This window comes from Papio anubis, chromosome 18, assembly GCF_008728515.1.
Source record: "Papio anubis isolate 15944 chromosome 18, Panubis1.0, whole genome shotgun sequence".
NCBI classification, from domain to species: Eukaryota; Metazoa; Chordata; class Mammalia; order Primates; family Cercopithecidae; genus Papio; species Papio anubis.
The window spans coordinates 56,828,320-56,841,427 of NC_044993.1; positions in this window are offsets into that span (position 1 = coordinate 56,828,320).

Sequence of the window (13,108 nt, forward strand, 5' to 3'; positions counted from 1 at the left end):
AATAACAGCATTTTCCGACATTTGTTTCTTAGAGGCATATTTTCTTGTGCTGAAAAGCAGAAGGTACTTGGGGACTATTTGAAATTGAAAATAGACTCTTACCCCACAGGAACTCTTTACATATGCTTTGAGAATTGTGGCTCATTCAAAAAACATCTCCAAGGCTTACTGAAGAAGTGGTTACAACAGGGAAATCTTCACTAACCTGAAGGAATGCAGGCTCATGCTTGGTGCCTTTGGAATTCTTGCCTGATTTTATTGATGACTCTACAACTACAAAGCTCAGCCCAAGATTCTTCAATGGAACAACAAACAGCAAGACTTTCTCTCTAAAGAATTCTGTTGAGAGCAGCCATGTGACTTGATTCCTTGGAAAAAGAACCGTGCCTTATAGGGTATCATGCTGAGGCCAGAGCAGCCATCTCTGCCTAAGGGCCCCTTTCCAGGTCAACCTCTTCCAAGGACAGCTCCTGAATACTAGGAAGGTAACTTAACTTGCCTGGTTTCTCACTGCCCTGCATACGTCTATTCCTGGAGACATCTATGGTGCAAGCAGGTTGTCTGGAAATCCTGCAGTGTTTTAAGCAGCTCTTGAATCTTACCATTTCTTTCCATTCCCACTGTATCTCTTCTTTCCTCCTCTCCCATCCTGGTCAAGTCCCATTTGGTCAATCACGGTAGCTGATTCCTATGGAGGGTTGCTCACTTCCATCTATCTGCTGCACAGCAGAGTTCAGTCTTTTCACTAAACATAGACTTCAGTTCAAGCTCCTAACTCTGGCCTGCAGGGTGGGGCATGATCTGCCCTTCTCTCCAGCTTCCACACCAACCACTCTCCCTTAGTGCTCAATCTGCTTTTGTCCCCCCAGCCTCCTTAGCTCATTCACACTTTAAGACACCTATAGGATTATCTTGTCCCCTCCCAGCACCCCTCAACACCAGTCAAATCTTTTCTGGTAGCCGATTGTTTTGTGGCTAAGAATTTTAACAAGGCCTCCAAGTCCACCACTGTCTACTGTAACATCATCTTCCACTATCTCCCATCCCTGTGGTCCAGCTGCTGTGTCTCCTCTGCCCCTCATGTGCACAGGGCTCTTCCCACAGTAGGGCTCATGTGACTGTCTACACTCTAGAAGCTCTTCCCTTCCCTGCATGCTGTTTAAGCCTTCACCATGTATCAAAGCTCAGATTCAGCCTCTATTTCTCATGAAGATTTCTCTTGCCTCCCTGACAAGTTCCTGTGCCCTTATTATACATTCTTATAGCATTATATTCTCTCATTCACTACTTCCTAGTTGCAATTTTATATTTATTTATTTATAAGCTTATTATATTAGCTTTCATCTATCCAGTTTCTAAGCACCTCCAGAGATGGGACCTTATTTGTTATGTTACCATTTTGAACTCAGTATAAAGTGCCATACACATAGTAGGCACTGAGCAAATATTGTATAGCTGGGAAATTGAATAAATGCACCCCAGCACTCCTCAACTACGAAGACTTATGTTTGCAAAATTAGAGTAACGTGAGCTTTTCTGGAACCATGGGGGAAGGGTTGAGGATGGAATAGACTAGAGAATTTGTAATGGAGGAGGTATGAGAGCAGGTCAAAGTATCAGGAAATTATATTACTTGACATTTTCTTACTCCCTTTTGTGTTTGTACCTTCATCTTCCATTATCCAATATTACAAGCCCCTTGAATGTAGGCATAGAGCCTTTTATTTCTAAAATTACAGTCAGCACCTAGCCCACGACCTGGCATATAGTAGGTGCTCAACAAAGCTGCCCCGAGTGAATAGATGTCATGCATTCTGCATTTAATACAGACCTTACCGTCTAAGCTGAGGTTCATTCGGGAGGGACTGAGAAAGGAATGTGAAGGCTCATGATTGTTATTTATTTATTTATTTATGAGATGGAGTTTCGCTCTGTTGCCCAGGCTGGAGTGCAGTGGCATGATCTCGGTTCATGGCAACCTCTGCCTCCCGATTTCAAGAAATTCTCCTGCCTCAGCCTCCCTAGTAGCTGGTATTACAGGCATGTACCACCATGCCTGGCTAATTTTTGTGTTTTTAGTAGAGACAGGGTTTCACCATCTTGGCCAGGCTGGTCTCGAACTCCTGAACTCAGGTGATTCGCCTGCCTTGGCCTCCCAAAGTGCTGGGATTACAGGCGTGAGTCACTGCACCCAGCTGATCGTTATTTATTTATTCATTTATTTGAGACAGTGTCTGGCTCTGTTGCCCAGTGCAGTGGTGTGATCATCTGTCTCTGTACCTTCAAACTCCTGGACTCAAATGATTCTCCCACCTCAGCCTCCCGAGTAGCTGGGGAGTACAAGTGTGCACCACCATGCCTGGATAATTTTTTATTTTTATTTTTTGTAGAAACAGGGTCTTGGTATGTTACCCAGTCTGGTCTCAAACTCCTGACCTCAAGTGATCCTCCTGCCTTAGCCTTCCAAAGTACTGGGATTACAGGTGTGAGCCACCATGCCCGGCCAAGATGGTTATTTATTAGGAAAACATGGTACATTGAAGTTTTTCACAAAACATATGACAGAAAGAGCCTGGATAGTTTTTTTTTAAGCTAACATTTATCAAGAACATATTTTTTTTTGCCAGCTCTGTGATAAATGCTCTATATGCATTATCTAGCTAATTTGTAGATGCTGCTAAATTTGCAGATGAGGAAACTGGGGCTTGGAGACATTAACTTACCAGTCTAAGGCCAGAGGATAGTGGCAAAATTAACATGGAAACTTGGGTCTGATTTTAATATTCATGGGGTTAGCAAGTTTGCTACAAGGACCCTTTCACTAACTCTGGGTTCATAAATGAGTCATCTAACACCTTTTGCCTTCATGCCGTCACCCATCGGATGGATGAATCCATTCCTACTCATATCTCAAGGCTGAATGAAAGACCGTGTGTTCGTGAACAGGCATCAGAACACATATAACTGGAAGGGGTGCCATAATTCATTCACTGGGTTCTGGCTCCACACCAGCCGAACAGGGCCTGTTATTATGTGACCTCCCATTGCTTAAGCCTCTGATAAGACAGTAAGTCTGTATACAAGGTGGCCATGAACTGCTACCTGCTTTCCAATTCCTGCTAGAAGCCCTCCTTACACCTTATGAGGCTAAGAAGCCAGAAGAGGTATTTCACTCTGGTTTTCAGCAATTTGTTCTACTCTGTGAACTTCTGTGTCTGCTTATCCAATTTCATGAAAATTAGATTAGCAAGTGCTAATTAGTGCTGACTCAGCTAGTTTAAAATGGACAGTGTCAAATGGAAGAGGAGCCTGCCAGTGTGATGTTTGGTTCCCAAATCTGCTGGGAATTAAGTTTCTGCATGGATGCCAATATCATAGGTTACTTGTGGCAGCTTGCTCCAAGCTACTTTTATGGAACACGGTGTCCCCCCCACAGACTTTTGAAAGGAGGAAGGATGCTTTTCCATTAGCACAAGAAGAGGATTTGCTTCAGATGATTTGGTCAAAATGCTCATTCATTTATTCATTCAAAGAATCTTTTTTGAGCACCTATTATATGCCAGGCTCTGTTTTGGACTCAGGGGTACCAGTGGTGAATAAAACAGGCAGTTCCATCCACATCAAGCTTACATTCTAGCTGAGGTTGGTAAACAATAATGAAGTAAATATATGATACAATGTCAAGCAGCATTTCCATCTGATAGTTGTGTATTCATTAAATATGAGAAAAAATATATATTTAAAATGCTTTGTTTAGATTTAATTCATATACCATAGAAATCATCTGCTGAAAACATACAAATCAATGGATTTCGGTATATTGAGTAATCATCACCACAGTCAATCTGAGAACATTTTCATCACTCCAAAAAGAAACTCTGCAGTCTTTAGTTATCACCCTCTTTACCCCATAGCTTACCTCCAGTCCTAGACAACCACAAATCTACTTTCTTTATATATAGATTTGTCTCTTCTGGACAGAGCAAATATCATGTTTTGTGAGTGAGGAGGCATGGAAGGAGACTTTACTGTCCTCACCTCCCAGATGAGGCCTTTTGGATTTAGTTCTCCTTGGAGCTCCCTCTAAGATCTGGATTTTTAATTGCTTCACAGGCTTAGTTTCTGGGGGATGGCAGGGGTACTGGCCAGTGTCCTGATACAAATCCTCTCTTTTACCACCTTACCTCTCACTTCTAAGTCCTACCTGAGATTACAGGTGCAGAGCCAGTCAGCAAATGCTGAGAGTAAATATGCATACACGGAAACAGAAGACACTCCAGTCAGCTGTGCAGTCACATCTTCAAGCAATAAATAAGCACATCATGTTTACAGAAGCCTCACTGTAGTCCAAATTACTATACTCTCTTACCTGGACTGTTTCAGTAGCCTGGTCTCTGTTCTCCCCATGTTTTGTCTTGCGTCTCTCTCAGCCTGTTTCTCCCAAGATACCAGAATAAATGTTTCAAAGCGTGAATCTGACCATGTCACTCTCATGCTGATGAAAATCCTACATGGTCCTCAAGGTAGTCAAGGCTTTCCTTTGTAACCCATGAGGGCCTGCAAAACCTGATCCCTGGAAGACTTTCCAGCATCATCTATCACCATTCTTCCTCCAGTGTCTAAATCACTTTTAATTCCTGCAAAGTGTCACATAATCTCTAGCAGGCGTTTGCCCTTTCTGGAACACTCTTTCCTACCTGTATTGCCTGACTAGCTTCCATATGCCCTTCTGGTCCTAGATTAGAGATGACTTCCTTTAGTAGGGGGGCCTTCCTTGTTTCTTCAGGATGTGGTTAGGTACCTGTATTAGCTTTCTACTGCTGCTTAACAAACCACCCCAAACTTAACATCTTAAAACAACAAGCATCGTTTCACATTTTCTGTGGGTCAGGAATTCAGGAGTGGTTTAGTTGGATGCTTCTGGATCATGGTCTCTCATGAGTTGTAGTCATGGTGTTGGCCAGGGCTGCTGTCATCTGAAAGCTTTGGCTGGGTCTGGAGGGTCTGCCTTGAAGATGGCATACTCCCATGGGTGTTGGCAGAGGGCCTCAGTTCCTCATCTCGTGGGCCTCTTCATAGGACTATTTAACGCCCTTTCAACCTGGCAGTTGACTTCTCCCATGATGCGGTTTGTGTGTCCCCACCCAAATCTCATCCCCAATTGTAGCTCCCATAATTCCCACATGTCATGGGAGGGACCCAGTGGGAGGTAATTGAATCATGGGGACAGTTTCCCCCATACAGTTCTTGTGGCAGTGAATAAGTCTCATGAGATCTAATGGGTTTTTTTCCCCCCCAAGATGAAGTCTCACTCTGTCACCCAGGCTGGAGTGCAGTGGCACAATCTCGGTTAACTGCCACTTCCGCCTCCTGGGTTCAAACGATTCTCCTGACTCAGCCTCCCAAGTAGCTGGGATTACAGGTGTGAGCCACCACACCTGGCTAATTTTTGTATTTTTAGTAGAGATGGGATTTCACCATGTTGGCCAGGCTGGTCTCAAACTCCTGACCTCAGGTGATCCGCCTGCCTTGGCCTCCCAAAGTGATGGGATTACACACATGGACCACTGCGCCTGGCTGATCTGATGGTTTTATAAAGGGGTGTTCCCCTACACAAGCTTTCTCTTGCCTGCTGCCATGTAAGATGTCCCTTTGCTCTTCTTTTGCCTTCTGCCGTCATTGTGAGGCCTCCCCAGCCATATGGAGCTGTGAGTCCATTAAACCCCCTTCCTTTATAAACTACCCAGTTTTGGGTATGTCTTTATTAGCAGTGTGAGAACAGACTAATACACCCCAGAATGAGCAATTCAAGAAAGTGTTGGGGGAAGCTGCAATGCCTTGTATGTCCTGGTCTCTGAAGTTACACACATCTATCATACTCTATTTGTTAGAAGCAATTCCAGTCAGTCCATCGCACATATAAGGGGGAAGAAAATTATGCTCAACCCATTGAAAGAAGGAGTTTCAAAGAACTGGTGAACGTTAGTGCCCTTTGTATCCTGCCCTAACAGTTCCTGCACTTACCCCAAATTAGCTATTTGCACACTGAATTGTCATTGTCTGTGTCTCTGACTGTGAGTTCTTCAAGGATGAAGACTTACTTTCTTTCACGATATTTAGAATATTTCTAAATTCTATCATGGTTCCTTAAATACTGTTTAGTAACCACTTATTTGGTGAATCAATGACCTGTCCTAGATGCCTGAAAGGTCTAGATTGGTGCTTTTCAAACAGTAATGGGCATCCCTGCAAATCACCCAGGTGTCTTGCTAAAGTGAGGATTCTAATTCACTAGGTCTGAGGTACAGCCCAAGACTCTGTTTTCCTAACAGGCTCCAAGGGGATGCTGATGCTCTGCTCCATGGAGCACACGTGGAGTGGGTTGGGGTTTAGAATATTCTAGATGAGCTTCTAGTTGTTGAGAGCCACTTCTAGATAAGCTTCATAACCCAACTGGGAAGACACACTTCCCCCAGTAGGACAGCCCAAGGCTGGCCACGAAGTAGTGTCAGCCTAGTCATGGGCAAACCTGCAGTATACTGTGCTCACTTTCCCTCCAGCAGCCCTGGTTGATCGAGAAGATGTCAGTGAAGGACAATCAAGGAAGACGCTGTGTGATACAGGGAGCCTTCCAAATAGGCAGCACATTCTCATTTGGCTCTGGAAGGCAGAGCTGGGTGAGGATCACTCATGTATATGCCAAGGGGTTGCATGGCATGAGCAAGTGTGGAGGGAGGCTGAGTCAACTGTTTGGGGGGATCTGAAAGCAAGTTGGAGTTGAGTGGTGATGGAGACCCCATCTCCACCTCAGAGAATTCATGAAGCCCAGACTGTCTGCTGTGGTTGAAGCAGTACTTTTGCTGGAGGCAAAGGGATTGACTATGAAATCTATTTGTACTGTTCCTCTCAGTTCTTAAGCTGCGTGATTCTAAGGCTCTCATTTTAGAGAAAATTGAGCAAATCCAGATGTTTTCTGTTAATACCCTGAATCTCACTTTCATCCTTGCGGTTCTGATTTTAACAAGGTGAGGCACTGGGGGGTGGGTGTGTGTGATCTGTCAACTCAAGAGGGGCATTGTCTTCTTATCACATGAAGGGCCAGTGTAAGCATAGGGTAATAATGATCATCCGCAGTGTTTGGGGAAAGGTTTCATATCCATTTAGTCTAGTGGTGCTCAGCTACAACTGCACATTGGAATCACCTGGGAGCTTTAAAAATTACCGATGCTGGCAGGGCACAGTGGATCACGCCTGTAATCCGGGCACTTTGGGATGCCGAGGTGGGAGGATCACCTGAAATACCAGCCTGGCCAACATGGTGAAACCCTGTCTCTACAAAAATACAAAAATTAGTCAGGCATGATGGTGGGTGCCTGTAATCCCAGCTACTCAGGAGGCTGAGGGGGAAGAATCGCCTCAAACGTGGGAGACAGTGACCCAAGATCACACCGTTGAGCTCCAGCCTGGGCAACAGAGCAAGACTCAGTCTCAAAACAAACAACAACAACAACCACAAGACACCTCCTGATGCCTGGGTTCCACCTCCAGAGATTCTGATTTAATGGGTCTAGAGTGTAAGTTGGGCATCAGAACGTTTTAAACCTTCCCAGGTGATGCTATTGTGTGGCATGGTTGAGAGCCACTAGTTTCATCTTACATGAATCCTTCACTAATAAAGGTAAGGGTTCATGTCAGATGAAACTAGTAGCTCTCAACAACTAGATAAGGTGATCTGTCTTTTTTATTTTTAAAGAAATGAAAAAAATTGTATCACAGCAATTGATACTGCCTCAAATGAGTGACTGCCTCAAATTCGTACAACCAGTAAGTAGGAGGGTCAGAACTCAAACTCAAGTTAGTTGCTTAGTGCTCGTTCAACTTGCATCACCAATATTGCCTCCAGGTAGCTAGTATTAATGCACATGACAAAGGAAGAGAACTTGAAAGATGGAGACATGAGATATCTGGTTAAAGGTCAGACTTTGAGTTAGGGTGTAGTTAGGGCTCTGTATTTCTAATGTCCCTGTTTGCTCTTCTTCTCCTGTGTCTTTGAAGCCAAGTTTGGGCCAATACCCATATTAGATAAATAAATCCTAGGCTCCTTGAGGACAAAGGTGATATTACTATCTGCTGATCCAGACCATGAATAGTCAAGGTTGAAAAATGAAATTGGCAGGAAGAAGTGTATTTTATTGGACCCAGACCTGGAATGTCAGTGTTCTTAGTTCTGAGAAATTCTTGCTCTTGGAATTCATCCACTTTCCTCTTTGGATACTTGCAACCTCCCTGCTCACAACCCATCATTGATTAAATTAGCAGATGCTGATGATAGAATGAGACTGAGGCCAGTGATGCGAAAATAATTTCTTGGCAGTGAAGGAGGCCCCAAAGGTTTTACAAAAAAAAATTTTTTTAAAGCACTAACTAAGGAATAGAGCTAAAATACTCAGACACTGCATGGAAGCCAGGGATTGTATTAAATCAGAGTAATTGGGGTGGAGAAGGGAGAGTGTTTTATAGTAATTGTCATCATAGCTGGCACCAGATCTCCTCTCAGGTAAGAACATAGACGCTCGGAACTTACGAGAGAACTTAGCTTTCCAGTATTCTTTAGGTGTGGAATTGTGAAGTCCTGAGCGGGGCTGGTCTGCGAAGAGTCAGCAAGGTGAAAAGAGATAACAGAGTTTTGGGCGGTGTGGGAGAGCAGACAAAACAGATAGGGAATAAAGAGAGGGAGACGGGAACATGTCTGGAAGCTGGAGATTGCCCAGGCAGGTGGCCATTGAGAGATTTCTAAAACTTGCGAGAATTGGGGGTATGTAATATTCTAAATCATATGAAATCTTATGCAGTCCCTTATCTGAATGCCTTGGTGAAATCTGCTTTCCACATAGCTCAACAATTGTATTTTGAGGAATAAAGGGATCAGTGTACTTATTAGGGAGAAGTTATATAGTGCAGAAAGGAGAAAAAAAAAAAAAAAGAACTTGCAGAATAAAAGGGTGATCTGTAAAATGAACCAATTCAGTGGCAATGAGACCCAGGGTTGTAGCTGAAGTTGACTCTCCCCAAGAACCTCCAAAGAGATTGGGGGGACAATACTGTGTCTCTCTCAGTTTGGGGTGTTTTGAAAAAATCTCATTTAAATCTCTGAAATCAAGGTGATGCCACCTTGTCGCAAATGGAGGCTTAAGGAAGATTTCCAGTCTGCAATAGAGAACGTGGAGGCCAGACTAAATGGAACGCCCCTGAGGAAATTGCGGATGTAGCAGCAGTCCAGTTCACATGCTCATTCATTCATCCATCAAACACTGGCACAACATCTTACATCGTCAAGGCAGGTAATGTGTGCCGAGTATATAGACACTGTCCTTGCCCTCAAGGAACTTTCACCTTTGGAGTGAGAAGGCAGGGATAACTGATATTTATTGAGCTCTTTCTGTATGCAGATACTAGGCTATCTATTTCACACACTTTGTCTTTTTAAAATTCTCCCAGCAGCTTTATGAGCAATTATTATCCCCAACATATATATAGGGAATCTGAGGCCCAGAGACATTAGGGAACTTGTCTCAAATCTGACTTAGCTAATCCATGATTAAAAAAAAACCAGTGTTTGGACACAGGATTATCTGACCCTTAAGTTGGAGGAGGGGTCCTTATTTTGGTCAGAGGCACTTGAAAATTGGCAGTAGGTGGATCAGTCTGGATGTGTCATTTGGCAAATGTTCCCGGTGTTTTTCTGGAGTCTCACCTGATCTGCTCTGATGCCTAATAGCGTGTCCATTACCAGTGCTTTCTACCACGGGGTTAGCCATTGGTATTCTCATCAGCTCCATGTTTTGAAGCTGAACACACTAACTCAACAAGCCACAGATAACACATCATGAATGCGTTGGCTAGCACGAGCATTCTGCGGGCGTGCTGAGGGGACAGGGCGGTGGAGAGCTCAGTGTGGAGCCTGGAATGGTGATGCTCCAGAAACGTGGAGAGAGATGCTGCTCTTCATGGCAGGTACACAGGCCCTGCTTCCTGCAGCAAGTTAGAATCATCCACCATCACTAGCAAAGGGCTGTTAGAAGGGCCTTTTTAACGTGTCCTGTGCCCAGGCTACAAGGAGCAATCCATCATGTTGCATAAGCACAAACACTCCACAGCTAATTAAGTGAGGGTGAAATCATCTGCACCATCCATGTGATATTTATTTAAAATGATTTGCTTAAGAGAGGCCCAGGGTCCTTCTCCTTAGGGAGGTATAGAGGAACTGGGAGGAGAAAATTTGGGCACTTGAGGAGCAGAAACGAATTGGACTGGCAAGCGGAGAAGCCACCTGGGCCTGCAGTTGGCTGTGGCAGTGAATGGACATCTGTTGTTTTTGTCTGTTTGGCACCATCCTCTCCCGTTGGGGATCCATTTCTCTTCTACTCCTATCAAGTAATGGGGATGGGGCTGCCAATCACAGTTTACCATCCAATCCCCTGGTCACAGGGGTCAGCATGTGATCCAGGTTCAGGCAATCGCAGTGCCTTGTTTGCCTGATCCAAGTGATAGGTCCAGAGTTAGAGCCAGTGCTTTTGGCAATGAGGACAAAGGACACTGATATTTTTGTGTTATGGAGTTCAAAGGACAAGGAGCAGGAACTTCTGGGGCCTTCTTTACTTACCATGTGGAGTTAGCTGTCTGTAGGAGATAATATCAAACAGAGGCCAGCAAAAATGAAGAGGGGACTGTGAGTATTGGGGTGCCAGTTTCAGTTCTTGAGTCCCCCAAGTGCTGTCCTAGTTCTTAAAATTTGCGTTTAAATTGCCATCTTCTAAAGTTTCATGACTCAATACGTTCCCCTTCTGATTACAGTTCTGTGAATTGGGTTACTGTTACTCGAAAGTGAAAGAACCTTGACTGACGTAGATGTGAACGTCAAAAATCACATCTTGGGAATATTTTCTTGCATGGAGCTGACACCTTAACATGTTCTGCATTTTGTGCTGGGTAGGAATTGGACTATACGCTTACACGTCTGAACTTGAATGGACGTCAGGTGTCAATGGGTCCCATTCTTCCATTTATTTGGCAGTTGAGGGGGCTGAGACTCATCATGGAAAAGAGACTCGCCATGATCACACAGCAAACCAGGGGCACAACCAAAGCTGTGAAGGGCCTGGACTTCTTGATTCTCAGACCAGTAGTCCCTATCTGGGTTAGGGCTGATGAGGTTTCCGGGCCCAGCAGTGGAACAAAGGAACTAACTATGAATGGACAGGATCAAGAATCTCCAAACCATGATGGCAGGCCAGGCATACCTCCTTCTTGCCCCAGCTCTGTTTCCACCCTTAAAACTTGCCAACACCATGTGGAGTGAATTATTCTTGGTTTGGTCTTATGCTCAGAGACCCAGCCTAGAACTCAACTTTCAGCACCTTGGCAGCAAGGCCTCAAAGCCAGCCCTACAAAAAGTCTAGATGTTTTCAACATCGGTGTGGTGTGAGTTTCAAAGCATGGTCATCTACATATCCTGTGGAGCCGTGAAAGAGGCAGGCTGCTGGGAGTGGGTGCACTGTTGAGACAGAGCTTTCTACTCCCACTTTACCCAGGGCACCCCTCCTAATCACCCATTTTTAAGTCTTTTTTTTTTTTTTTAATATATATGTGGAGGTTTAAGGTACACTTTGAAAAAGCATTCCCTTAAAGAAAACAAAACAAAACAAAACAAAACACAACCCTTTTTTTTTTTTTTTTTTTTTTTTTGAGATGGAGTCTTGCTCAGTCGCCCAGGCTGGAGTGCAGTGGCGTGATCTCGGCTCACTGCAAGCTCCGCCTCCCGGGTTCACATCATTCTCCTGCCTCAGCCTCCCAAGTAGCTGGGCCTACAGGCACCCGCTGCCACGCCCAGCTAATTTTTTTGCATTTTTAGTAGAGACGGGGTTTCACCGTGTTAGCCAGGATGGTCTCGATCTCCTGACCTCGTGATCCACCCGCCTCGGACTCCCAAAGTGCTGGGATTACAGGCGTGAGCCACCACGCCTGACCTCAAACACAACTCTTAAAATCATGAATTTAATGAACTTAAACCAAGTAAATAAGCAGGAAAGAAATTCCAAGTGACCCTTCAGTAGGGCCAGAAACCTCATTATTGAAGGTAAAAATCACAACTTACTTTACAATGACCCATATTTTGACAAATACTATCCATCAAATGATGGTTGTAAAGACAGAATCTTGGACAAATGGCCCCATACCCATATTGGTTTTTTTTTTTTTTTTTTTTTTTGAGACGGAGTCTTGCTCTGTCGCCCAGGCTGGAGTGCAGTGGCACAATCTCGGCTCACTGCAAGCTCCGCCTCCCGGGTTCACGCCATTCTCCTGCCTCAGCCTCCCGAGTAGCTGGGACCACAGGCGCCCGCCACTGCGCCCGGCTAATTTTTTCTATTTTTAGTAGAGACGGGGTTTCACCATGGTCTCGATCTCCTGACCTTGTGATCCGCCCGCCTCGGCCTCCCAAAGTGCTGGGATTACAGGCGTGAGCCACTGCGCCCGGCCCCATATTGTTAATTAAGATATATGGTCTCATTCACTTGTCCGTTCACTAAATATTCACTGAGTGTCCATACGCTGGACTCCCCTGTGCTAAATACTGGAGGCACCACAGTGAACAAGGTAGCTGTGATCCTTACTCCTACGAAGCTTTTAGAAATTTATTCTTCTCTTGCAACTGAACTCATTTTTTGAGGACTTATCTCCGGGCAGAGGAAAGGGAGTTTGGGTATAAGGTCAGGCTGGAAAGAAGTTTTGACAAATGAATCTTGAGTCCATCCATCTTTCTAAATATGTAGTCAGTCACCATCTCTCCTGAGCCAAGCTCAAGGAGGCTGAAGCTGACACAGCTCTTCATATATTTGCCCCTCTGTCTGTCTAATGGGGAGATATCTAGCCTATTTTGTTCTAGCTGCTGAAATCCTATCTGTGTCTCAGTACCTGTCTTCCTTTAAGGACTTTGAAGGGTGAATTAGAAGCATCTTTACGATGCAGGCATCTAGGCTCCCAACCCCTGGGGATAGCCCTCAGAAACCACATATACACGTAATAGTGAGCCAGCCTCAGGGGTGGAGGA